The 25,806-nt window shown below is 39.1% G+C and overlaps 1 long non-coding RNA gene across 4 annotated transcripts in view; it reads right to left on the reverse strand.

Moving 5' to 3' along the window:
* Positions 1-25,806, reverse strand: part of LOC140697444 (uncharacterized) — a 149,583-nt gene that overhangs the window by 93,144 nt on the left and 30,633 nt on the right. For all 4 annotated transcript variants that reach the window (XR_012074548.1, XR_012074545.1, XR_012074553.1 and 1 more), the window contains exon 2: positions 18,562-18,655. This is a non-coding gene — a long non-coding RNA (uncharacterized lncRNA). The remainder of the gene's footprint in view (positions 1-18,561; positions 18,656-25,806) is intronic.

The following is a 25,806-nucleotide window of genomic DNA, read 5'->3' on the forward strand; positions in this document are numbered from 1 at the left end:
GTCAGAATATTTCAAGGATCCCACTTCAGTTTAATAGAGACACTACTTTTTGCTTTTAGATGGAAATTTAATCTTGATTATAGATAGAGACAAGTTCCTAGTGATGGTAACTGAACTCAGATCTTTCTTGAGAAGTATAAGACACTGAAATTCACAACTGCTTTTGAGAATTAGAATGCATTTTTTGTTTCTTTATGAGCACTAATAAAAATACAGTGCATCTTCCTTAAGAAATGTTGAGACTTGGTGGGGAGGATATAGCTCAGTGGTAGAGTATGTGCTTAGCAATGCAGAAGTCCTGGGTTCTATCTCCAGTACCTCTAATAAAATTAATAAATAAGCCCAATTATCTCCCTCTCTCAAAAACAAAATAAAAAATAATAAAAATTTAAAAAAAGAAATGTTGAGACTTATCAAATACAATATAATTCAGTTAATGAATTTAAGTTTTTTTCCATCTTGCTTTAGATCTTAGAATTAGAGTGTTAGTGCTAAATGAAAACTTAAAGAGCATATTTTCAGTTGTAGCTGCTGAAAGTCTGACATACTCAAGCATTCAAAAGAGGGAATCCCTTGAAAACACTCTTTTGCTACTGCTACCACCTATCTCTGTCTTTGTCTGTCTGTGTCTCTGTGTCTCTCTCCTTTGACAATTCTACTTCCCCTAGATAAGAAAGAGATTTTTGTCACCCTCCTCTTCACCACTCAAACCCTTACAGTGTCCAGGACTCTCTAGGTGCCTCAGTCCTGGACTAGGTGCTCTTCAACTCAGGTTTTGATGACTATAGAGGGGGAGGGTTTGGATTCTACTCAATGAGAGAAAGCAAAAGTGGAGGCTCCATTTCGTTTGTGTCTACTTATCACCTGAGTGATAAGGTTTATTTTCTTGCTGATTTGCCCAAGAAGCTTTGCCAAAATGAGTATTCATTTTGGGAGGAGACAACAGAGCCTAGTTGCATAGGATGAATAAATACTCCTTTTGATATCAAGATTTTGACCCTGCCTCTTGTGAAAACATTATCTTAATAACCTTAATAATGTGATCTGGTGACTGTAGACTCTTTCTGTCATTCTGAAAGGTTAGAAGCAGCTCTAGGAGGACAGAGAACAGGGTTTTTCCTACTTTGTTAACTGCCATATCCCTCGTGTATAGGACAAGGCTAAGTACAAAGTATAGCTCAATATGAATTGGTTGAAATAATGAATTTGTTTATCTTTCAAAATTTCCATCCTTCTCTCTGCCCATTAGAAGGAACTTTAAAATTCATCCTGCAATATATATGCTTGCACATGCATGCGTACACACACACACACACACGCATGCACGCACGCACACACATGCAGAGTTTGGATCTTTCTTTGCCAGGTCTCTTTCCAGAGGTTCTTACGCCCAGGCTGCTTTTGGTTCCTAGGGACCACTGGCTGGATGCAGAGAAGTACATAATTTACTTTACAGCTGAAGATAAGCATATCCAACTAAGCAAATGGGGAGGTAAATCTTGGGAAGACATGATAGACAATCTAAGTATGTTATCTATCTTAAGAGACTTTGTAGAGAGGGTGAATCAGGGTATACAGCCATTGGGATGGAGCAAGTTGGACATCGAATAAAAAAAGAATGTTCCAAGTATAGTATGGGAGAGTCAAATTTTGGAGTAATCTTCAGATCCCAAGAAGCAGCCATGGCTTTTACAGGTGACTGTGGCCTCAGTGTGGGCAAGGAGAGTAAAGACAACCTGGTGTAGTTATATATATTAAAAAGGAGGGTCAACTTCACTAAAATCTACCAGTCCACAGGGGGTAAAGAAGCTTTAATTATTTCTTAAGGTTTTGATCAATTCAGAAAGTGACTTGTCAAGTAAAGAAAAATCCAACTAAACTGCTATATCAGCCAGGAAAGCCCAACCCATGGCAGGCAGTCCAATATTACTAATTTAATACAGGGAACTAGTTACATAGGGGATGGGAAAGCTGAGAAACCAAATAAGGTCTTAAAGAGTGGCAACTCAAAGATGAGTCACAGCTGGAAGATACTACCAGTCACAGCGCTGCAGGGACAAAAGAAGGAGATGATGTTTACCATAGAATAAGAGTCACTGCCACCTGGAGATGGATCTACAAGATGACTACTTGGTGGAAAATAGTACCATGGAAGAGAGATTATCAGCAGAAACTGAGATTATGGAGGAGACACAGCCAATGCTGAAGATACTGCCTGAAGCAGATGAAAAGGAGGAGAAATTCCCCACCTCCTCCTTTCCTTTCATTCTCCAATCTCCTGCAGTGCTGCCAATGGACTATACCTAGTTGGACATCAGCTGGCAAGAGAGTTTAGCAATATCATTTACAGGGAAGGATGTGAAATAAATTTAAGGTAATGACAAGTACAGTGTATTTTTAAAAAAGGTTTATTATTCCTATTTTATAGAAGGATCCCGAGGTAGACATTTGATAGTGTTGGTTCAGTGTCTCTGAGGTAAAGGCTGATGGACCTGAATTCTCTTGACCGTCCCTCAAACACCTGAGATGGCCCGTGCAGCTTCATTTCTCATACCGTATGTACCAGACAGGAGGAAGAAGGAAGAACCATGACAATCATTATGTATTTTTTATCAGAAAAAAACTAATATTTATTTTTCAGAATAGGCTTAGTCTGGCCTTGATGGAAAGGCTGAGAAACTGGAAAAGAATGGTCATAATTGGCTTAGACCCAATTAATGGTTCCCCATACAAAGTTGTGTACAATATAATCACAAACAAAACAGGGTTTCAGATGGCAATTAAGAGTGGGAAATGGAAGCAGGTGAGTAGTTGGCAATATCTGCCAGGGTCACAGGTCATAAGGACACCTACTCATGCTGACTTGCTTCTGGCTTCAAAGCTTTAGAGAAGTTCTTAACCCTGGGGCTCAATGAATTTCAACCCTTGGTCCATCTCTGTTAGATATTTCACTATTTGCACATAACTTGGTTTGGATCACTAATACTTACCCTTAACATACTGACCTCCCCTACTTGGTACTCTGTATTCTGGTTCTGTTTACATAGGATTCACTGAATAAACATTCAACACATATTTATTCAGCATCTACTCTGTACTAGGCACTGTCCTAGGAAGCTGAGCTACATTGATGAACACAACTAGCAAAAAATCCTTACCCGTTACAGAGCTTACATTTTGATAAGGAGAGACAAACAATAAACAGTAAACATAGCCTGTTAGAAGGAGGTCAGTGCTATAGGAAAAAACAAACAGAGCAAAGTGAAGAGGATTGGAAGTTTCAGGGCAGGGGTATTTGCAATTTTAAGTAGGATGTTCAGGGGAACACTCTTTAATACTGTAGCCTCATTTGACTTTTATTAGCATAGTTCTCTTTTTTCTTGAAAAAGTCAGACTGCTCTTTCTCATTGTTAGGAACCCTCACACTTCCCCTGGATCTAGATAAATGTGAGAGTTTTTGTTTTGTTTTGTTTTTTGATTCAGAGTTTCTCTATCTTTCAAAGAGTGGTAATTCTCGGTTCTCTGAAGCTAGAATTTATGTGTCACTTTGTTCTAGATTGTTGAAGAAACCATGTTAAACAGCTAAATCAGCCAGAATTTTAAAAAATAAATTTGCTTTCACTAGCAGTTGTAGAGCTTTATTAGTTTCTATCAACAAATCTTTATCTAAACATTTCTGAATTCAACAGTTCTTAAAAATAGATATAATACTGTGAAAGAGATATACCTTAATAATTCTCAGCCACTGACTTCATGCTAATTTTATGCTTAACCACATAAATCCTCTGTTCTAAACTTCTGATCTTCTGAGTATAATTTTTTCCCAGGAAGGTGGTGCTGTGTGAAGATGATTACTCAGTTGCAAGGCTCAGTGTTGCTGGCTTTTTGCATAGATATCATCCCTCACCTGTTATATTCCACCTCCTTTCATCAACTCCAGCTGGGCCAGCCCTCATCTTTCATCCCATTCCTATCCTTCCCAGTGGTCACAACAATTCTAGAGTTAGGTCCTTAGACCTGCCCTACCTGCACTATACTGAGTAACCAGCTGCCCCTGCTGAATCCTAAGCAGGGTAGCCCAGACTCGTAGGTAATCCATTCTTCTCTGAGAAGATTAAGAGCAATTCTCACATAAATCCAAAGCCATAGTGTTACCCCAATTCACTTTGTCCTCTATTTACTGAACACCATTTCAATTCTAAATACACTGTTTCTCTTTCCTGGGACTTCTTGTTAGAAATATTCTTCCTTCTGTAACCCTTGTAGTGTGTTAGGAATACTTTTATGTTTTGAAGTAACCTGGAATTCCTATTTAGAGATGAAAACCAAAGTAATTCGAGTTCTGTTCTATTATTCTGGTGCTGGATAATTCTTTAAAAATTGGACTGCTCTCTGAGTCTTCAATCATGTATGTGCTAATGATAGAAAAAGCCATTGCTATTTCAATAGGTCATAGAGAAGACAGTTGAGGAATTCATTGGTAAGCTCTGGGTGTTGCTTTTTACAGTATTTAATTGTGAAATGTAGGTGACTCATTGCCAAATTATTGCTACAAGGCTGCAATACTCCCAAAGAATTTTTACGTAAGATTTCAAATAGGGTTCAAAAAAAGGACTTCTAAAGAGAGAGGCACACATAGATCAACAGAATGTCCAAATGTGGTGCCATGTAGGGAAATCCTGGTATAGTATTAATCCCTCTTGGAATGTACTGAATTTAAGGAATGTGGAACATTTTTGTTGGAGCCTTAGTATTCATTTATAATATACCACCACCACCACCCAACTGAGACCAGAGTTTGCTCCAATATTCACTATGGGACTATAATGCTATCAATGCAATGATCCATCATATGGAATTATAGCAGAGAAAAGCTATTAGCCAAACAATGAAAAAGTTGAACACTTGAACAAAGGTTTATTGACAGAACTAACATGTGTCAAATACTTTGCCAGGTATTAGGGATATGGAGATAAATAAGCATAGTCCCTCTTTTGAAGAAATTTACAGTCCAGGCCAAGAACTGCAAATTTATGGCATATGATCCACTACTCCTTCCTGTAGCATCCAGGGCAGACATAGTCTTTCTTAGGTGTTCAGTTGACACATTCTTCCACGCAGCCCTCTAAAAGCCATTATCAAATAATTGAAGTTGACATGCGAGATTGTACTAGTACTGTATTACTAGTAATCAGGGCTAATGATGATGGAGGCTGACTCTGTAGCGAGGGTCCTATGCCACTTCCATGTATTAACTCGTGTAATTTCCACAACAGTTCCTTTAGGCAGGTACTATTATTTTCATTTTACAGATAAGAAAACTGAGTCTTAGACTAACTTTCCATATTAACGTGGCTGGTAAACATCAAAACCAGGGTCTGAGCCCAGGCAATCTGAATCAAATTGTTTATACTATTTAACACTGCCCTTATATTTGCTCTCGAATTAAGTCCTTCAACTGTTTTAATGTTAAATTTCTCTCAAACTTTTCTTGAAATAGAAGAAAATAAATCCTATGTTATATTTTGTGCTTCTGATTTTCTTTTTCAAATCTATAAGTCTTCCAGATATTCTTTTTACTCATGCATGCAAGTATTACTGAACAAATACTAAGTTTCAAGCGCTGAACTAGACATTGGGAAATGGCAGTGATTAAGAAAGAAGTTTCCCACCTCATGGACCTGCTATTCTGCCTATCTGAATGAGCGTTCTGGTCTTTAAATCTAGAACTCTGTCCTGGGGGCTTTATTCTGTGGATTTTAGGAGAAAGTCTGGCACAAGGGATGCTGTTCTCAGACTTGCTGAAGTGGGATCCAGCTCTGTGCCTACACAGTACTATATCATTGTGCAGGGTCTGTGTCCCACAACCTAAAAGAGTTGTAGCTTTGATTATCCTGACTGTGGCTTCAGGCTGAGAGGATCAGGGAAGAACAGTGAATCAATTTCCTTTCCAGGATGCAGCAAAGGCTGGGTTTTGGAAGTTGGAAGTTCAAGACAAGACCAAGCCATTAGAAAGATCACACCTACAGATTCTTGAGTCTGAATGTAAATTCAGGCTGCAAATATTGTCGTAGATCCAAACTGATTTTAAGATCCACAGAGTCACTGTAAGCCTCAATGAGACAGGAGGGAATTTTCCTAGGCAGGTAGGCAGATACAGAGTGGGGCATTGAATACAATGGATTTAACTTGTGACAACCCAGGCCTCTTAAGGAAAGAGTTACAGATTTTTTTTTTTTTCTGGAGAACAAGGTAAAACTTCAGTTATCTTTTGTCGTTCAGCTCTATGGAAAAAATACATTATAAAATTTGAAAAAGATCAACTAAAAGCATTATATATAATGAATATATACTTAAGTTTATGTGTTTCTAGATTCATACATGTGAAAATACAAGGTACTAAAGGTGGAATATGCGCAGGCTTTTCACCTATGTGAAACCTCTAATTTAATTCTAATCTTATTTCTCAGGAAATGTACCTTATTTACTTCCATGTTATTTTCTGTGAAAATCAAGACAAGATGAGTTAATGTAAAGGACTGGTGTGCATTTTTTGTGGGGTCACTGCTACTGCTTTTATTCAGTGCAGTGAATTTGGCCCCTGGGACAGGCAGGCAAGAGACAGAACACTGGAAGGCACAGAATGCCTTGGATGGATATAAGTGATTTTTTTGGCACCATTCAAAATTTATACCCTCTTGTCAGTTCAGTTCCTTTTTTAATAGTTCTCCTTCAAAATCATTCTTTTTAATTTAATCCTAGGGACTTAATCTGAAGGTAAGAAGAGGACTATCAGAATGACAGATCAGGTATGTAGTTAGGATTAATTATAAACAATACTTCTCACCACCACCATGGATTCCTTTGGCCTCAAAGTGTGGAGCAGCATCAAAGGCTATCAGGCCCCAGAGGAGAGGAAGCAAGGTCTTGTAACATGGATTGCTTTCCGTTGTGAGGTATATTAGAGAGTTCTATGGAAATGAAAGTTCCCTCTAAGCATATATAGCACTTCTAAACTAATAATGAAGGCATTGATAATCAGCCATAATGTAGTGGTGTTATAGCAAAGACAATCCAAAGCAAGGGGGAATCTAGGTTATGACCTGGGGCTCTGCACTTAGGGGCTAGATTTTCTGAGGGGACGTGTAGAGCCCAGTGGCTCAGGACAACATGGGGGTGTTTTCGGGGTGGCTGGGGGAAGAATTGAAGGTATCTGTGTCAGTGCAATAGATATGAAGAGGATCAGGTTATCAGCAATATTCTTTTGACCTCTGTGTACCTGCTACTCCCCAGGGCAGCCTCCACACAAGGCAGCGCCTGGCAACCAACTGGCCTGGGGGCCAGATACATCTATCAGAGAACCCACTGTAGTCAGCCTACCACAACAGAAGGACCCACAGAGTCCATATAAGGACTACCCCCTAGACTAGATCACATAGCTCTGGTTGACTATAGGTAAGTGCGTTGCTGGGATGCATGTTATACCTCCTACATAAGGCCAGTTCTCTGAGATTGGGAGATGTAACCAACTCACCAAATGCATAGAAATAAAAACACCAGATTAGGAAAAATGGGGTGACAGAGGAACATGTTCCAAGTAAAGAAACAAGATAAAACCCCAGAAGAAAAACTAAGTAAACTGGAGATTAGTATACTACCCAATAAAGAGTTCAAATTAAAGATCATAAACATGTTCAAAGAACTCATCTGAAGAATGGATGAAGACAATGAGAAGTTAAAAGAGTTAGAAAATATAAAGAAGAATCAGACTAGAATATAATAAATAAAGTAAAAAAGAAACTAGAAGGAAGCAACAGTACATAATACAGAGGAGTGGATCAGTGAACTGGAAGACAGAGTAGTGAAAATCACTCCAAACAAAGGAAAAAAGAATTTTTTAAAATGAAGACAGTTTAAGTAAGAGACAATATCAAGCATAGTAACATCTGCATTATGGGGGTCCTGAAGGAAGGGGAAGAGAGAGAGAGAGAGACATAGGCAGAGAATATATTTGAAGATAAAATAGCTGAAAATTTCACTAACTTGGGATAGGAAACAGAAATCCAGGACCAGGACGCACAGAAAGTCCCAAACAGGATCAACCCAAAGAGGACTACACCAAGACACAATATAATGAAAGTAGAAAAATTAAAGATAAAAGGAGAATATTAAAAGCAGCAAAGGAAAAGCAACAAGTTACATACAAGGGAACTCCCATAAAGCTATCAGCTGAATTTTCAGCAGAAACTCTGCAGGCCAGAAGGGAGTGGCACAATATATTTAAAGTGATGAAAGGAAAAAATCTACAACCAAGCAAGGCTATCATTCAGATGTGACGGAGAAATCAAAAGTTTTATAGACAAGCAAAAGCTGAAAGAGTTCAGCACCATGAAACCAACTGTATAAGCAACATCAAAAGAGTTTCTGTAAGTGGAAATAAAAAGGCCACAACTAGAAATACAAAAATTACAAAAGGGAAATTTTCATTGATTAAGGCAAATACACAGCAAAGGTAGTAAATTAGTCATAAAGCTAGTAAGAAGGGTAAAAGACAAAAGTAGTAAGGTCATCTATATCCACAGTAAGTAGTTAAGGGATACACAAAACAAAAAGATATAAAATATGATGTCAAAAACAGTAAATGGAAGAGCGAGAAAAAAAGGCAGTATTGTTAAAATGCATTCAAACTTAAGAGATCAGCAACTTAAAATAATCATATATATGTACATATATATATATATGAATGAATATAAATATATCTCATGGCAACCACAAACCAAAAATCTGTAACAGATACAAACACAAAAGAGAAAAAGCAATCCAAACATACCACTAAAGACAGTCATCAAAACACAAGGGAAGAGAGCAAAAGAAGACAGGAATAGGAAAGAACTATAAGAACAACCCCTAAACAATGATTAAAATGGCAATAAGTACATATATATCAATAATTACTTTAAAAGTAAATGGACTAAATGTTCTAATCAAAAGGCACAGATTGGTTAAATGGATATAAAAACAAGTCCCATATAAATAAGCTGCCTACAAGAGAGATGCACTTCAGATATAAAAACACACACCAACTGAAAGTGAGGGGAAGGAAGAAAATATTCCATATAAATGGAATTTTAAAAAGCTATGGTAGGAATATTTATATCAGAAAAAATAGACTTTAAAACAAAGACTATAACAAGATACAAAGAAGGACATTCCATAATGATAAAGAAAACAATTCAAGAAGAATTTATAACAATTGTAAATATGTATGTACTCAACATAGGAACACCTAAATACATAAAGCAAATATTAACAGACAGAAAGGGGGAAATTGACAGTAACACAATAATAGTAGGGGACTTTAACACCCTTCTTACATTAATTGACAGATCATTCAGACAGAAAATCAATTTAAAAAAAACACTGGCCTTAAATGGCACATTAGACTGCATGTACTTAATAGATATCTATCTATATATCCATAAATAGATATATTGAACTTTCCATCCAAAAGCAGCAAAATATAGTCTTTTCAAGTGTGTACAGAACATTCTCTAGGACAGATCACACATCAAGCCACAAAAGAAGTGTCAGAAAATTTAAGGAGATTGAAATCACATCAAGCATTTTTTCTGACCACAATGCTGTAAGATTAGAATCAACTACAAGAAAAAAACTGCAAAAAACACAAACACGTGGAGGTTAAACAATATGCTACCAAATAAACAATGAACGATTGAAGAAATCAAAAACTACATGGAGACAAATGAAAATGAAAACACAATGATTCAAAATCTTTGAGATGCAGCAAAAGCAATTCTAAGAGGGAAGTTTATAGCAATACAAGCCTACCTCAGGAAACAAGAAAAATCTCAAGTAAACAATCTAACCATACACCTAAAGGAACTAGAAAAAGAAAAACAAACACAATATGAAATTAGTAGAGGAAATAAATCATAAAGATCAGAGCAGAAATAAATTAAATTGAGGCTAAAAAAATAATAGAAAAGATCAATGAAACCAAGAGCTGGTTATATGAAAAGATAGGCAAATTTGGTAAATCTTTAGCTAGATTCATCAAGAAAAAAAGAGAATAAGCTCATTCAATAAAACTAAAAATGTAAAAGAAATTACAACTGACACCACAGATATACAAAGGACCATACAAAATTACTATGAACAATTATCTACCAATAAAATGAACAACCTAGAAGAAATGGACAAATTCTAGAAATGTACAATCACCCACGACAGAATCAAGAGGAAACAGAAAATGAACAGACCAATTAGCAGTAATGAAATTGAATCAATTATTGAAAAATAAATAAATAAATAAAACCTCACAAACAAACAAAAGTCCAGGGCCAGATGACTTCACAGGTGAATATTAAACATTTAGAGAAGAGTTAGAACCTATCCTTCTCAAACTATTTCAAAAAATTACAGAGGAAGGAATGCTTCTGAATTCATTCTACAAAGTCAGCATTACCCTGACACTAAAACTGGACAAAAATATCACAAAAAAAGAAAATTGCAGACCAAAATCCCTGATTAACATAAAAGCAAAAATCCTCAATAAAATATTAGCAAACTGAATTCAACAATACATTAAAAGGATCATACACCATGATTAAGTGGGATTTATCCTAGAGATGCATGGATGTTTCACTATCCACAAATCAATCAATGGTGATACACCACATTAACCAACTGAAGAATAAAAACTATATGGTCATCTCAACAGGTGCAGAAAAAACTTTTGATAAATTCAACATCCATTTTTGATTAAAAAACAACTCTCAACAAAGTGGGTTGAGGGAATATATCTCAATATAAAAACAGCTATATATGACAATCCCAAAGCTAACATTATACTCAACAGTGAAAGTTGAAAGTAATTCCTTTAAGATCAAGAACAAGACAATGATGTTCCCTCTTGCCACTTTTATTCAACAAAGCACTGGAAGTTCTAGTCATAGCGATCAGATAAGAAAAACACATACAAGGAATTCAAATTGAAAGAAGTAAAACTGTCACTGTTTTCAGATGAAAACACAGAAAATCCTAAAGATGCATAAAAAGCTTCTAGAACTCATCAATGAATTTGATAAAGTTTTGGAATACAAAATTAATACACAGAAATCTGTTGCATTTCTATACACTAGCAACAATCAGAAACAGAAATTAAGAAAATCCCACTTACAATCACATAAAAAGGAAGGAAATACCTAGGAATAACTCTAACTAAGGATGAAAAATAGCACTACTTGGAAAACTATAAGTTACTGATGAAAGAAACTGAAGATGACACAAACAGATGAAATATATACCATGTTCATGAGTTGGAAAAATCAATATTGTTAAAATGACCACACTACCCAAGGCAATCTACAGATTCAATGCAACTTCTGTCAAAATAGCAATGGCATTTTTCGCAGAACTAGAACAAATAATTCACAATTTGTATGGAAACACAAGACCCTGAATAGCCACAACAATCTCAAAAAAGAAGAACAAAACTGGAGGTATGACATGGCCTGATTTGAAACTATACTACAAAGCTACAGTACTCAAAACAGTATGGTACTGGCACAAAACAGACACAGAAGTCAATGGAACAGAATAGAAAGCCCAGAAATGAACCTACACTTATATGGGCAATTAATCTATTTCAAAAGAGGCAAGAGTATACAATGGGAAGAATGTCATCTTTTTCAATAAATGATGTGAGGATAACTGGATAGCTACATGCAAAAGAATCAAACTGGACTACTTTCTCACACCATATAGAGAAATAAATTCAAAATGGATTAAAGAGTTAGCAGAACAGAAATCATAACTTTTAGAAGAAAACATAGGCAGTACGCTCCTTGATGTCAATGTCAGTAATTTTTTTTTTTTGGATATGTCTCCTCAGGCAAGGGAAACAAAACCAAAAATATACAAATGGGACTACATCAAACTAAAAAACTTTTGCACAGTTATGGAAACTATCAACAAAATGAAAAGGCTGCCTTCTGAATATTACATGATATTTGCAAATAACATATCCAATAAGGGTTAATTTCCAAAGTACAGAAAGAATTCATACAACTCAGTATCAAAAAAAACCAAACAACCAGGAAGCAGGGATAGCTTAGTGGTAGAGAGCATGCTTAGCATGCGGGAGTTCCTGGGTTAAATCCCCAGTACCTCCATTAATCAATCAATCAATCAATCAATCTAATTACTCCCCCCCAATTTCTTTTTAAACTTGAAATAATTAAAAAAAAAACCCAACTAAATGGGCAGAGACCTGAACAGACATTTTTCCAAAGATGACATACAGATGGCCAAAAGCACATGACAAGATGCTTAATATCAATAATCATTTGGAAAATGCAAATCAAAACTACAATGAGATATCACCTCACAGAATGGCTATCATCAAAAAGATAACAAATAACAAGTATTGGCAAGGACATAGGGAAAAGGGAAACCTCATGCATTGTTAGGAGGAATGTAAATTGGTCCAGCCAATATGGAAAACAGTATGAAGTTTCTTAAAAATTTTTAAATAGAACTACTATAGGATTCAGCTATTCTACTCCTGAATATTTATTTGAAGAAAAAGAAAATACCAATTCAAAAAGAAATATGCACCCCTATGTTCACTGCAGCATTATTGACAATAACCACGGTTTGAAAGCAACCTAAGTGCCCATCAATAGATGAATGGTTAAAGAAGATAGATATATATATATATATACACACACACACACACACACACACATATACACATTGGAATATTATTCATCCATAAAAAAGAATGATGAAAACTTTCCCATTTGCGATAACATGGATGGACCTAGAGGATATTATGGTAAGTGAAATAAGTCAAACAGAGAAAGACAAATGCTGTATGGTTTCACTTATACGTGTAATCCATAAAATGAAACAAATGAGTAAGCACAACAAAACAGAAACAGAGTCATAAATACAGAAAAAAAACAGGGGTAGTTGCCAGAGGAGAAGGCGTGAGGGGAGGAGAGAAATAGGCGAGGGAAATTAAGAGGTATAAACTTTCATTTGCAAAATAGATGAGTCATGAGTGTGAAATATACAGTGTAGGGAATAATTATGTAATCTTTGTATGGTTGACAGAAGGTAACTAGACATTGTGATGATCATTTTGAAACGTATAGAAATACTGAATTACTATGTCATATAACAGGAACTAACATAGTGGTGTAGGTCAATCATACTTCAAAAACAAACAGACAAACATAGAAAAATATATCAGATCTATGGTTACTGAAAACAGGGGTAGGGGGATTAGCAGCTGCTAAATTTAGGTTCTTTAAAAAGAAAGCTATATGAAGCCTTTGCCACAAATCAGACATTGAGCTAGTTTCTATCAACTATGTTCTGTCCTGACAATGGTGTGAAACTGGTACTATTTTCTTTATTTTGTAAATGGGAGAATGTGTCTCAAAGAAGTCAAGTAGCTTGTCTAAATTCATAGAACTATTAGGTGGATAGTGAGGATGTGATAGTGAGGATGTGAACTCTAGCCTTCTGATGCTGACTCAGTGCATATTTAGGTGCTGGTAAAAAATGAAACAATCTTAAGTGTGAAAAATAGGTTTGTTTTACTAGGAGATAGATGACACAAGTAAGTAGCTTTTTGGATACTGTAGATGTCATCTCTTCTGGAAGTTCCTGGTTAACTGCCCTAGGATAAGATCAACTGGAGAAACAGAATATGCAATTACTTTTACACACATGCATAGAGCACACATGGGAGAATAGTCTTGGCTTCCGGCAAGGAGGCCAACTGGTTTAGCAGAAGGAGGATCAGATGCTTCTGACTATGGGACTGGGCATATTTATAGGTTACCCAGAAATGATGTATAGGTTACTCAAATACATGGAAAGACAAGTCTTCTCCTAGGAGAAGTTCAGTAAGAGCAAGTCAGGCCTCTGTACAGGAGGGACATATGTTTTAAGCTGCTGGGTGAGGTTCAGTATAGGAAGACATAGAGCCAGATTTGGTTAGAGCCAAATATAAAACTAAATTTATAAATAAAGTGATGATATGGATTGGTTTGCCAGAACAGTCCCAGTTTATAATTGTTGGGTTCTCAATTTGAACAATAAATGTATATGCTCTCTCTACTTGTAAGGCCAGTGGTCATCTGGTTCCTAGTTACTCCATGAGTCACATATCTTGCCCTTCCTCCATGATCCTCTGTGGCTTCAGATTTACAGAATTATGTTTAAAACCTTGAACCTGTCCTGCTTTCTTTAATCTCTTGGCCATAGAACTTGCTGTTCCTTCCTCCAACATCTCTGCTGCACCCCCATGTGCACTCTTCTTTGCTGGGTTGACTTCTACTTGTCTTTCGCATCAGGGCTTAGCTATCACTTCATCAGTAAGTCCTTCCTGCCTTTTGGGTTAGCTGCCCTCCTACATGCTTCCATTTCCCCATCTTAGTGTTCATCACAGTTTACTGCAAACTTTCTACTTACTGGATCCTATCCTGTAATCTCCATGAGGCAAGGGCCAGTATCTTACTCACAATTATATCTCCAGTAAGGATCACAGTGCCTGGTTCATGGCAGGGGTTCCATAAATATTTCTGAGCTAAGGCTGAGGCCCAGTTTTCAGAACTGGAGTCAAAATTAGGGACAGACTAGAGGCCACAGTAATTGGGGCCAGGACTCAAATAACTGGGAAAAACTGGCTTGAATTTCTCCTTTTAGGGCCTGTCTCTTCTGGGGCAGGGCAAACTTTCGGATGCGGACTGAGGAACCTACTTTGTAGGGCTATGGAGGCTGTATCCAACAGGACCTGGCTCCAGAAGGAAGAGATAGAGACACTCATCAATACCAATTCGGCATCAAACTGGGGAGAAAAAACCTGAGAAGATGCATCTGGATGCAATAGTCCTGCTTTCCCTATGTGGGAGTGGGAGTGGGAGTGGGAGTGGGAGTGGGATGAGGACGGAACATACTGCAAGGGAGAAATCACGGATAAGGGGAAACTGGCACAGAACCTCTTTCTCTGGCATCTGGACCCAGTTCTCAAGCCTTAACATCTTGTATTACTTGCCCCAACCTCTCCTACCTTGCACACCTAGTCCCTGCCCTTGTCCCTTTGCCCAAACCCTAGCCCCCAATATCAGCTTTCAATCTGACAGTTATTAAGTGTAGTGTTTAGCATCTTTATGAAGATATGGGTATCAGGCTGGATTTAAATGACACTTCCCAGTGGGCCTCAGAATCTCCTCTAGAGCTGTACTCACTATTGCGGAGCCTGAGACACACATCTTTCAAGTCTATCAAACACTGATCATACTTTGTCTACCAAACATCCAAGTCCCTCGAGGACTGCTGCTTAGATACTCACACCTTCTGGTACTGACAGTTATTGGGCTGTAGGCAATAGAGCCCAAATAACACAGAGCCCAGGTAACTTGTTGACAGAGCATGGTCTTCAAGAGAAAATATGAGCTTAATTCAAAAGACTGAATTGAGTAGTGACATTTCTGGTATTATCCAGACTATAGAGAGATGTCTGACAGTAGGAGAATCTTCTGCAGAAGGGGACCTTCCTGCTCCAACAGGTTGCTTTGGTGGCCTCTAGCAACTCCAGGCCCCTGACCCTGCAGGCCTACCCTTCCCCGGGTGGTTCTCTACCTTTTGTCCTGTGCTGACAACAGCCATCTATCAGTGACAGTGGCTCTCAGAGGCAGCGACTCTTACTTGGGGTTAAGGAGTGGGAGGTGCATGCTCTCCTATGGTGTGGGATCAGAATCCTCTGGAGAAGCACTCTGAACCTCCCCTCTTCGGGGTTGTTCTGATGCCTCCCCAAGATTGTGAGCCTACTATTTAATAATTACTGCAGAGTTTAGGGCTCTGCAGAGCAGAACAGCACAGACTTCTAAATCAGCCACGTGTCTTAGAGCCATTTCTCCACCCAACTTGGACAGAAGTCTCCCAGACAGATGATGTCAGTGCAACTCGAGAGGAGACTTGTTAAAATCTGTACTCTCACTGGCTGAGAAAACTTTTCCCGGAACCTTCAGGGACCGGTGGTGGGAATGTAGACTGGGACAGTCATTCTGGAGACCAATTTGGCAGTACTTGGTGAAATTAAGTGAGCCTACGCCCTATGATCCAGCCATCCCTCTCTGGAGTCTTCAGCCCAGAGAAACTCAGGCACAGGTCCATTAAGGGATGTGTACGAGGGGGCTTGATGCAGCACTGGGTGTGGGAATTACAATGATGATGATGATAATAATGATGGCTAACACTGGCTGAATGCTTATGTGTGCTTAGTACTTCACATTCTCAGTACTCTACACGAGGTAGACACTATTACCATCTCTGTTTTGGAAATGAGAACACTGAGGTATGGGGAGGTGAAGTATATGGGCCAAGTTCACACAGCTAGTGAATGTGAACGATGCCAGGCAGTCTGGCTCCTGGGTGTGCACTCCTAACCATTGTGCTTTATGGTCTGTCTACCTATGTCCATCACTGGGGAATACATAGGTGAATGTGGACTATAGTTCCTCAAGCACATGGGCAAGTCTTAAAAGCATAGACCTGAGTGAAAAAAGCAGCAAAAGAATGTGTTCCATAGTCTACAGCTATCTATCTATCTATCTATCTACATCTGCATATCTATTTATATGTTTACATACATATATATTTAGAATACATACAAAGATGATATAACATCATGAAATTTCAAATGTATTAATATACACACACATCCAGGTACATATTAGTATGTGGGGTTGGTGCCAGGGATGCAAAGGAAACTTATAAAAAAAAAAGACAAAGCCTAACAGAATGAGAGAAATCCTTGCCCAGAATAGTGATGATTGGGTGCCATGAATGGAGGAGGGGCTTAACTCTGCTTTCTTCTCCTGAGGCTCAGATTTCTTCCCCATAATTCCCTTCATGAAACTAGATGCAAAGCTCCATCCAATTCTGGGAGAATCAGAGAAGGCAAGTTCATTCTCATTCTCTTCCTTAGGGTACTCTGTACCCCCTGACCCTGCTACCCTGCTGGGTGCAGCAGAGCCCTGAAATAGACATGCATTCTGCCTGGTGTTTGACTCCACCTGAAGATGTAAGTTTACTTCCACCCATTTTACAGATGAAAAGAGAACCAGTTCAGAGAGGTAAAGACTTGCACCTGCTCTTGTGTGCTCAGTACAAGTTTACATGTTTAGCAAAATTGGCACTTTACCCAAGTCCTAGCATAGAGTTTCCACCTGTGGTTTAAAACATACCAACTGACACGGTCCTGGTAACCACCAGTTTCCTGAAATAGCCATTGTTACCAAGAATCAGAGAAATTTCCATGGTTTGATGATGACCTCAAAGCAAGAACTACAGATTGAGGGATGATAATGCAATTATTTTAATTAAATTTTCCCTAGGGTTACACAGGAATAGGGCATGATTGCAAACCTTTTAAGAAAATTATTTATTTGCATTTCACGTATCTCTGTCCATGCTGATCCTAACACTTGGTATTGTTAGGACTTGCTCATGCCTCCAAGGCAGGATTGTTTGCAAACAAGCATCTCTCAGGCCGTTATTGCTAGAGCATCTCAAAATGTGAATTCCAGCATTTCTAAATGAGGTAAATATGGGCATAGCTCACATTACTGTGTATAATTATTTCCTATGCAGACGGAGAATTAATTCATAGTTAATGTTGTAATCAGAAAGACTTCAGAGAATGATTCAACCAGCCATTATTTGGCAAACTCACAATGACTATGAAATGCAGTTACCTCATTCATCCTGTTTTCAGAGTCAGGTTGGCATGAGAATTCAGCTTCTTTCAACCGTTGACGGTTTTATTCTCACAACACTTACTTATAAGTTGCACACCGTCTATCTGACACTGATAGAAGATACATCTATGATCAGGGAACAAACTGGCTGTGAAACTGACCAGACAAAGGTGAGTGGGGTTACACAGACAGGTTCTGTGCAGCCCAGGCTGTGGTTGCTCGTTAGAGTGAGGCTCTTCATAAATTATGTGAAGAGGCTGTACCAGGGTCTTGAGCAAAGGGTACAGGAGGTTTGGAGAGGCAGAGGGGTGGAGGCAAGAAGGCTGAGTAGCAGCCCCCAAGTTGTGAAGTCAGTAACGAGGAGGAGAGTAAAGTGGGTGCAGAGGAGAAGAGGATGAAGAAAGAGCCTGAGAGGGGCGTGCCTGAAGGGGAGTGGAGGCATAGCATAGCATAGGAGGTGAGGGCTTGGCCTCAGACTCTGAGACTTACAGGGGCATGGCTGACAGTGGGTTTCATCTTAATGCCTATTGATTGTGGGTCTGAAAGCCTGAGCCCATGGGATTCTGGGACAGGCCATTTTGGATGTGTGCTCTCAGCTCTCTTTAATCTCTAGAGGAAGAAAGGGGTCTGTTTGCCGTGTGGCAGAGCAAATTTCCCTAGGAGCAGCTGTTGGGATGCTCAGATTTTGGCAGTTCACAGAAAGATGCCCCGAATGCTCAGAGCACTCCTCTCCCTGAGCCTTCTCACAAGCCATTCCTCTCACCTGGGTAGTCCTCCTGTTCCTTCTGCAGCTCTCCAGACCCAGGCTGTCCAACATGCTGACCACCAGCCACACGTGTACTTGAAATGGAGACATACTGTAAGTGTAACATACACATAGGATTACAAAATCAAGTATTAAAAAAAGTGAACTCTCTCATCAATAATTATTTTTATATTTATTACAAGCAGAAATGATAATATTTTGGATATATCAGTTTAAATAAAGTATAACTTTAAAATGAATTCACCTCTTTCTTCTTACATATTCATATGTGGTTACCAGAAATTTTAAATCACCTATGTGGCTTGCATTGAATGTCTACTGGACAGAACTGTCCTAGACTTCATGCATCCTGTCAGAGGTCACACAGCATAGTGGACAAGTTTCCAAGCTGTGGAGTCAGGCTGCTAAAGTTCAGATCCTGGATTCAGATCCTGACACTTCACAGCAGGTGGCTAGAGGAGGTAACTTAATCTGTCCATGCCTCAGTTTTCTTCTAACAACAGTCCCTGACTCACCAGGAAGTGCAAGGCCCAGATGCAGTCTACTGCCTCCTCAAGAATTTCCTTGTACCTTGCTGTCTGAGTCTTCCTTCTAGTAGGACATACGGCCCTGACTCTCTTTCAAGGTGTGTAAGTTGCTTCATAAATTCACTGAGTTTCTCAGAGTTGCGTCTCATTAACTCCTCATTGCCTGCCTGATCTTTCCGCCAACTCCTAGGCACCATTGAGGGGATTATGTGGGCCCTCCCAGAAAGGACGGCAGAATATCCAAGTCATCTGGCAAAGTCACCTGCACACACGGGGCCACATCTCACAAATCACAGTGATGCATTTCTCTTTCAGGGGTTACATGGGAATGGGAGCAGGTTCTACTTGGTTTGTAAGTACACTTCTTTTTTATTGACCTATAACACATTTGGAAAAACACAAAATTCATAAATAGTCAAATCGATGAGGTTTTTAAAACTGAAATTTTTGTAACTTTCATAAAATCTAGAAATAGAATAAGAAAAATCATTCCAGTGTCTCTCCACCCTGTGTCCTTCTCAGTTACCTCCCCTTCCCTAAAGAAAACCACCACCTTGCCATGGATCATCACAGATTGCTTTGCCATTTCAAGTTTATATAAATGAAATTGTATGCCTGTGTTGGACTTCTTTCACTCAACATTACGTTTGTGAGATTCACCCATGTTTTTATGTTAGCAGTTGTCTACTCATCATCATTGCTGAGTAATATTCCATTTCTATAAATGTGTCACAATTTGCTTATTCATTGTTAATGGACATTTGAACTGTTTTTGGTTTGGGGCTGTTGTGAACAATGCTGCTATGACCATTCTTGTGCAGTAAGGAGTAGAACTGGGGGGATATAGGATATGCATATCCATAGCTACAGTAGCTACTTCTAAACCCATTTCCAAAGTGTCTGTATCAATTTCCACTCCCAACAGCAACGTATGAGAATACTAGATGTTCTGTATCTTTGCCAACACCTCCCCAATCCCTAGTTTGGAGGGCAAAGAGTGGTTTTCATTTGCATTTCCCTGATGAGTAAGCTCCTTTTCATGTGCTTATTGGCCATTTGGATATCTTCTTTTTGATGTTCAAGTCTATTGCCATTTTTTCTACGCTTTAAACTTTTATTTATTTGGGTTGATTGTCTTTTTTTTTTTATTGACATATGTGATTTCTTTAACTATTTTAAATCCTTTGTTGGATATATGGGTTGCAAATATCTTTTCCTAGTCTGGCTTGTCTGTTCATGCTCTTAATGGTGTATTTTAGTGAACAGTTCTTAAATTTAATGAAGTCTAATCAATCTTTCCCTGTAAGAGTTATTTATTTTTATAATATTTTTAAGACATCTTTGCTACCTGATATAACCAGTTTAATGTTAGCAAATTTCCTCAACCCATACCACAGTGCTGGAGATGAAAAACTATTAAGAACTTGCCATATTAACAAACTAAAAAACACTAAATCATTTGTGTTACCCTTCTTAATGTTGTAATGTCTGTCCCTTAAGTCACATTCTCTGCTCTCCACTCCCCCAAACCTCACACTTAAACAGCTTTCCCTGTGATTGTTCCTTATTTGTACTTCCCATCCTTTTGGTACCCATACACCCCACACCGGGGCTATGTTTATGTTCTATTTCAAACTTCACACCGGGGCTACCTTTATGTTCTATTTCAAACCTACTGCAAATAGGAACAAGAATTACTAATATTTACTGAGAGCTAACCATGTACCAGGCACAATGCTAAGGGTTTTTCATACATTCTTTCATTTAATCTCATGAAAAACTTTATCAGGTATCTACCAGCATAGTTTCAGATGAAAAAAGTGAGATTTAGAAAGGTCAAAGTCTCTATCTAGAAAGACACAGAGCCAAGATTCAAACTGAGGTCTACCAGACCCCAAAGTTGGTATCCTGAGCCTTCACATCATAATGTCCCTCCTAGCCCTTAGATTAGCTTTGTAGGTCTAGTAGGGGTCTTCGTCCAGGACAGAAGGCCATATAGAATTGCCTTTTGATTGACCATAAACTTCTGAGCAAGAAGTTCAACATCTCCTGTCCTAGGGGAGTCCCTCCTTTTCACTTCTGCCCACGGTGGAGGTGATCAGGCCCTTCTATTTGCAGCATCTTCATACTTCTAACATCCCATTTTCCTTCCTCCTGCTCCACCGCCTTCTACCTGTGAGGTCCACTGCAGCTGCTTCCTGCCAGGCTACAACTTTCTGCGTGCCACAGGATGAGCAAGTCTAACATGTGGCCCCAGGGGAAAGGCAGGAGTCTTCATGAGTCAAACCATGTGGGACACTGCAAACAGGGGCTCAGAGAAGGCATGGGGAAGGTTCCCTGAGGTGACTTGGGGAGCCAGGCTGGGGAATGAGGAGACATTCTTTTTAAATGATGCTTCATAGCATAAAAGTATTTCTATTGCTATTGCACAAAGAGGTGCAAAAGCCTCATCCCTGGCTGCCTGCCACCCAGTCCAGACCAGGAGACACGGATGCAAGCAGGAGGCTCCTGAGAAAATCAACCTCATGTCTGTCTGGCTCTTTCCACTTTTATATGCTTTTATGCCATAACCTCATCTAATCTCTAGAAGGATCCTTGTGAGGTCAAGAAGGCAGAAACAGAGGATCTATATTATAGTTGTATGAACTGACATTTGGAGAGGCCAAATAACTCACCTAAATCAGTTCAGATCAATGACAATAGGCCTAAGACTGGAATTCAAGTCTCCATGTTTCTGGACTGGTGTTTTTCTATGGGACAGGGAATAGTCCAGTGGACAAGGAATATTTAAACTCTTATATTGAAATGTAACATATGTACAGGACATACACAAATCACAAGTGTTCAGCTCAATGAACTATCACAAAGTGAACACACCTGTGAAATCATCACTTAGAGAAACAGAAAACTGTGGGCACCCCAGCAGCCCTCTTCATGTCCCTGGGATTAGAGCACTAACAGTTGCATATGCTACAAGGAAGACCAAAATTAAGGTAACTAGTTGTAGAAATTAAACTTTCAGAGGGTAACAGAAAAAGCAAAGGTCACTGAAGGAGGTTTCCCAGGTGAGGTGCCCTGGACAGCAGCCTAGTGCTTACAGGAAGGTGTCCTGGGGTAGGGGATGGGGGAAGCAATGGCAGGAGAGGAGCTCAAAGAACTCAAACCTCAAAGAACTCAAAACAATGGCAGGAGAGAAGCTCAAAGGAGGCTGCCTCTTTAGCCCCAAAGGAAGAAGGGGGCTAAGGAGGGGCTGGGCAGCCCCAGCAGCTGAGGGGACCCAGAGAGTCGCTGCAGCCTCCCACCCACGCTACTCCAGCAAGGTGGCAGTGTCCCCATGGCTGAGTGCCTTTCAGTTTCTCTCTCCCTAACTCTCTCAACCTCATTCTCACAGTCTCTATGTGGACTTTGCACGTGGGCAAGAAAGGTGAGAAAATGGTAAGCGTACCCAAATGAGGAGAGTTAAAAGAGATGCTGTGGCTTTAGCTCAGCCGCCTGGACTGCAGCCTTTCTAAGGTACTGTCTGGGATCAAACACTGGGTGAAGAAACTGCACACGTACACTCCTTACACAGTTTAGAGAGAACTGAGCAATGGACCTGGTTTAACTGGACACTGTTTTCTAAGAAGGACTGTTGCAGCATTTGTAGAACAAGTGATATAAGTGACAAAGAACACAAAACCTCAGGTATTCTCATGTTTGAATTATAACTGCTTATCATCTAACCTAATGGGTTAGATGCGGGCTCTATGTATGATGTCATTCATCCAAATATTCCAAAGCAGAGACTCTAAAATAGGAAGCGTTGTAAAGAACAGGGGGGTGGATTACTCCTTTATTAACTGTTCACACCCAGCCCAGGAAAGAAGCAGAAGTCTCTGGGTGTTTTTGATCTTCTTGAGGACATCCACCTGGGTAGGTATTTTCCAAGAAGATTCCTTCAGATCAAGGCTGGAGTCTATGGCATTTATACCAGAATCAGCAACTGGGGAGTTTTTAGGTGTTCAGGAGAGTGATGTCAGGGACAGAAGTAGGGTCTGGTATGGTGTGGTGTGTGTGTATGAGTTTGGCAGAATTGTGAAGGACCAGTCTGATTTTTTTGGTACCTAATTTGACTATTGGAAAGCACCCTCCTTTCTCCTACCCTACTTTCCCTACCCTGTTCTTCCCAACCTGCCCTCTTCGGGTCTCTAGTATCAGCCTACTGTCATCCTGAGCCAGGTTCCTATTTCAAGGGTTTCTAATTGTGACCGTGGAAAAACTGATTTGCCTTACAAAGGCACACACATAGACACAGACACACCTTTTTTATCTACCAGTATCATCTACTTTATATTTTGGTATTTCCTATTTTATTCTATTCTTTCATTTTAAAAAATGCTGAACTCCACCCACCAAACCAATTTTCACAATCCATGGCTTTTCATGAAGTATTACTCCATCTCATTCCAGGAAAGTTATTTATAAGTAAGGTACATTTTTGTTTTGCTTTGTTTTGGGTTTTGAGAAGCATTAAGGTTTCACTGCTGCTTGAGATTTTTGAATTTTACCCCTGAGCTTCATAAGCCTCTCTCAGCAGCCCAGGTAAAGGAGAAAAGTTCCATGCAGACCCTCAGCCTTCTCCCACCTAGGACTCCTGGGGGCTGCCCTGCACACCGCATGAGAGGGACTTGGAGGAGTGGCTGGACTTTCACGTACTTTGGTGCTCTTCCAAATTACATAGCAGTCAGGCAGGGTGCAATGGACATGAGAGGCAATAGCTTTTCCAACAACTGTATTCTGAATTACTTTAGCATGTGGACATACTACTACAGTAGTTCATTGAAACACAGCATCAATATGATTTATCATAGCCACTTTAAATTTAGCTTTTGTTTACTTCAAGAATGAAGAAGGGCTTGCTGTCTCAAATTCATAGTTGCCCACCCTCTTTCTAGATGGAGAATGAGACATCACTGGCATGGCTGAGGTTGGTAGGTAAAGACTGAAGGTGTCTTGGAAAGGGTTAAAGAAGGGCTTCTGGAGAAGGAAGGCAAGAGCTACAAGAAGAGTCATGGCAACAGCCAAAAATAAGGCTATAATGGAAGTGTGAAATGAGAAAGCCAGGGATGTGGAGTTTCGCTCCTCACAATGAAAAATAAACAAGCCAAAGCAAGAACATTATAGGTAGTTAAACACTGATCCTAAACCAGTATCATATATGAAAGAGAAAGGGGAGTACTCCTCTCTAGTGACTCTGATACATAAAATGATGAGTTTTTGTTGTTGTTCAATTTCCATTTAGTAAGCATCTGCTTAAATTGAAGAGATTTGTCTGATGACACACAATTTAGAACCGGAATTAAATACAGATCTTTTGGATCCTGAAAGCCATGTCCTTTTCACAAAATCCCACTGACTCCCAAAATTATTTCCAATCTAGTAGGACTACAGACGGGTGGCTTTTGTGGGGTTTTTCTCTCCTTCCTTTTCTGTATTTTTCAATTTTTTCTGATGATCATGAATTGCTTTTATAAAGAAAAGTAAACTCAATATACTTTATTTTTTAAAAACAGTACCCACTAGGGAACTATTTCCAGTCTCAGAAGGAAACAGCATTCCAACTATCTCAAACTATTTTGCCAGTGATGGTTTATTCCATCTCTAAATATTTTTTTTAGATTGGAATGCATTTTGTATTTGAGAAGTTCTTTACTCTAACCGCCACCTTCATTTGGTTATATTGGAACCATCTTTTTAGGTTCAATTCTATTTTCCTTCTTCTCTCCACTAGGCAAAACACAGCTGAACTTTCTAGCTCTTTTTTTTTTGATTGAAATAAATTCTCCAATGAATGAAACTGACCAGAATGAAAGGCTCTTATTACTGAGAGTGAAGAGTGATCAATATAGAAATAACTGAAAGGTTCTGGTCTTTGAAAGCCTATGTCCATAGGGCAGCTTTCCTTTTATAGTAAAAGGGTGCTACAATGAAGTGGATCTAAGTAAGTTCAGGAAGAGTTACCTTCTTCACAATTTTATTTTTAATTGGCCTCAGTTCTGGGCCATTCTTCTCATTGCTGTTATCTTTACATGTGAATTGAGCAATCATGTCTTCATGCTACTTAGATCCAAAGTCATCCAAGAAGAGATTCACCTGGGCTCTAATATTTGTCTCTGAGACAAATTCACTAACGTGAAGACACAAGAGGAAAAGGAAGCAGATGTGCTTTAACCAAACTGGTACCTATAAGCATAATTTGGTCAAATGAACCCCTCACCTTCTACCCCTCTCTACTTCTCCTCCAATGTAATCTGTATTTTATAGCTTGCTTTTTAAAAGTTTTATTCTGTATGGCCTTCAAGACACAATAGGGAGACAGAGAGTGATAGCCTTGTTACAATCTTTTGCTGGATAACTTTTGGCATCATGAAGGGATGAGCATTTCTTGTGCCCAAGACAAAAGAGACTGAAAGCAAAGGCCTCAGACAGGTCTAGGAGCAGATTTTTGTGGACTGAATAACCAAACCTTTGGACACAAAGCATCTGGAAAGTATCGCAAGAAGCCTAAGCATTTGAAAACATGTGCTGCCAAATGTTAATCAGCAAATATCAAAGCTGCAGTGCCACATGCATAAGAAATGTTGCCGTAGCTTCAAGTATAATGAGCATGTCTCAAATATGCCCTAAAGGGGAGAGTGGTCAGGGTCTGAAGTCTCCCATATTCTTGTGATCTTCC

Source organism: Vicugna pacos, chromosome 1, assembly GCF_048564905.1.
Source record: "Vicugna pacos chromosome 1, VicPac4, whole genome shotgun sequence".
NCBI lineage: Eukaryota > Metazoa > Chordata > Mammalia > Artiodactyla > Camelidae > Vicugna > Vicugna pacos.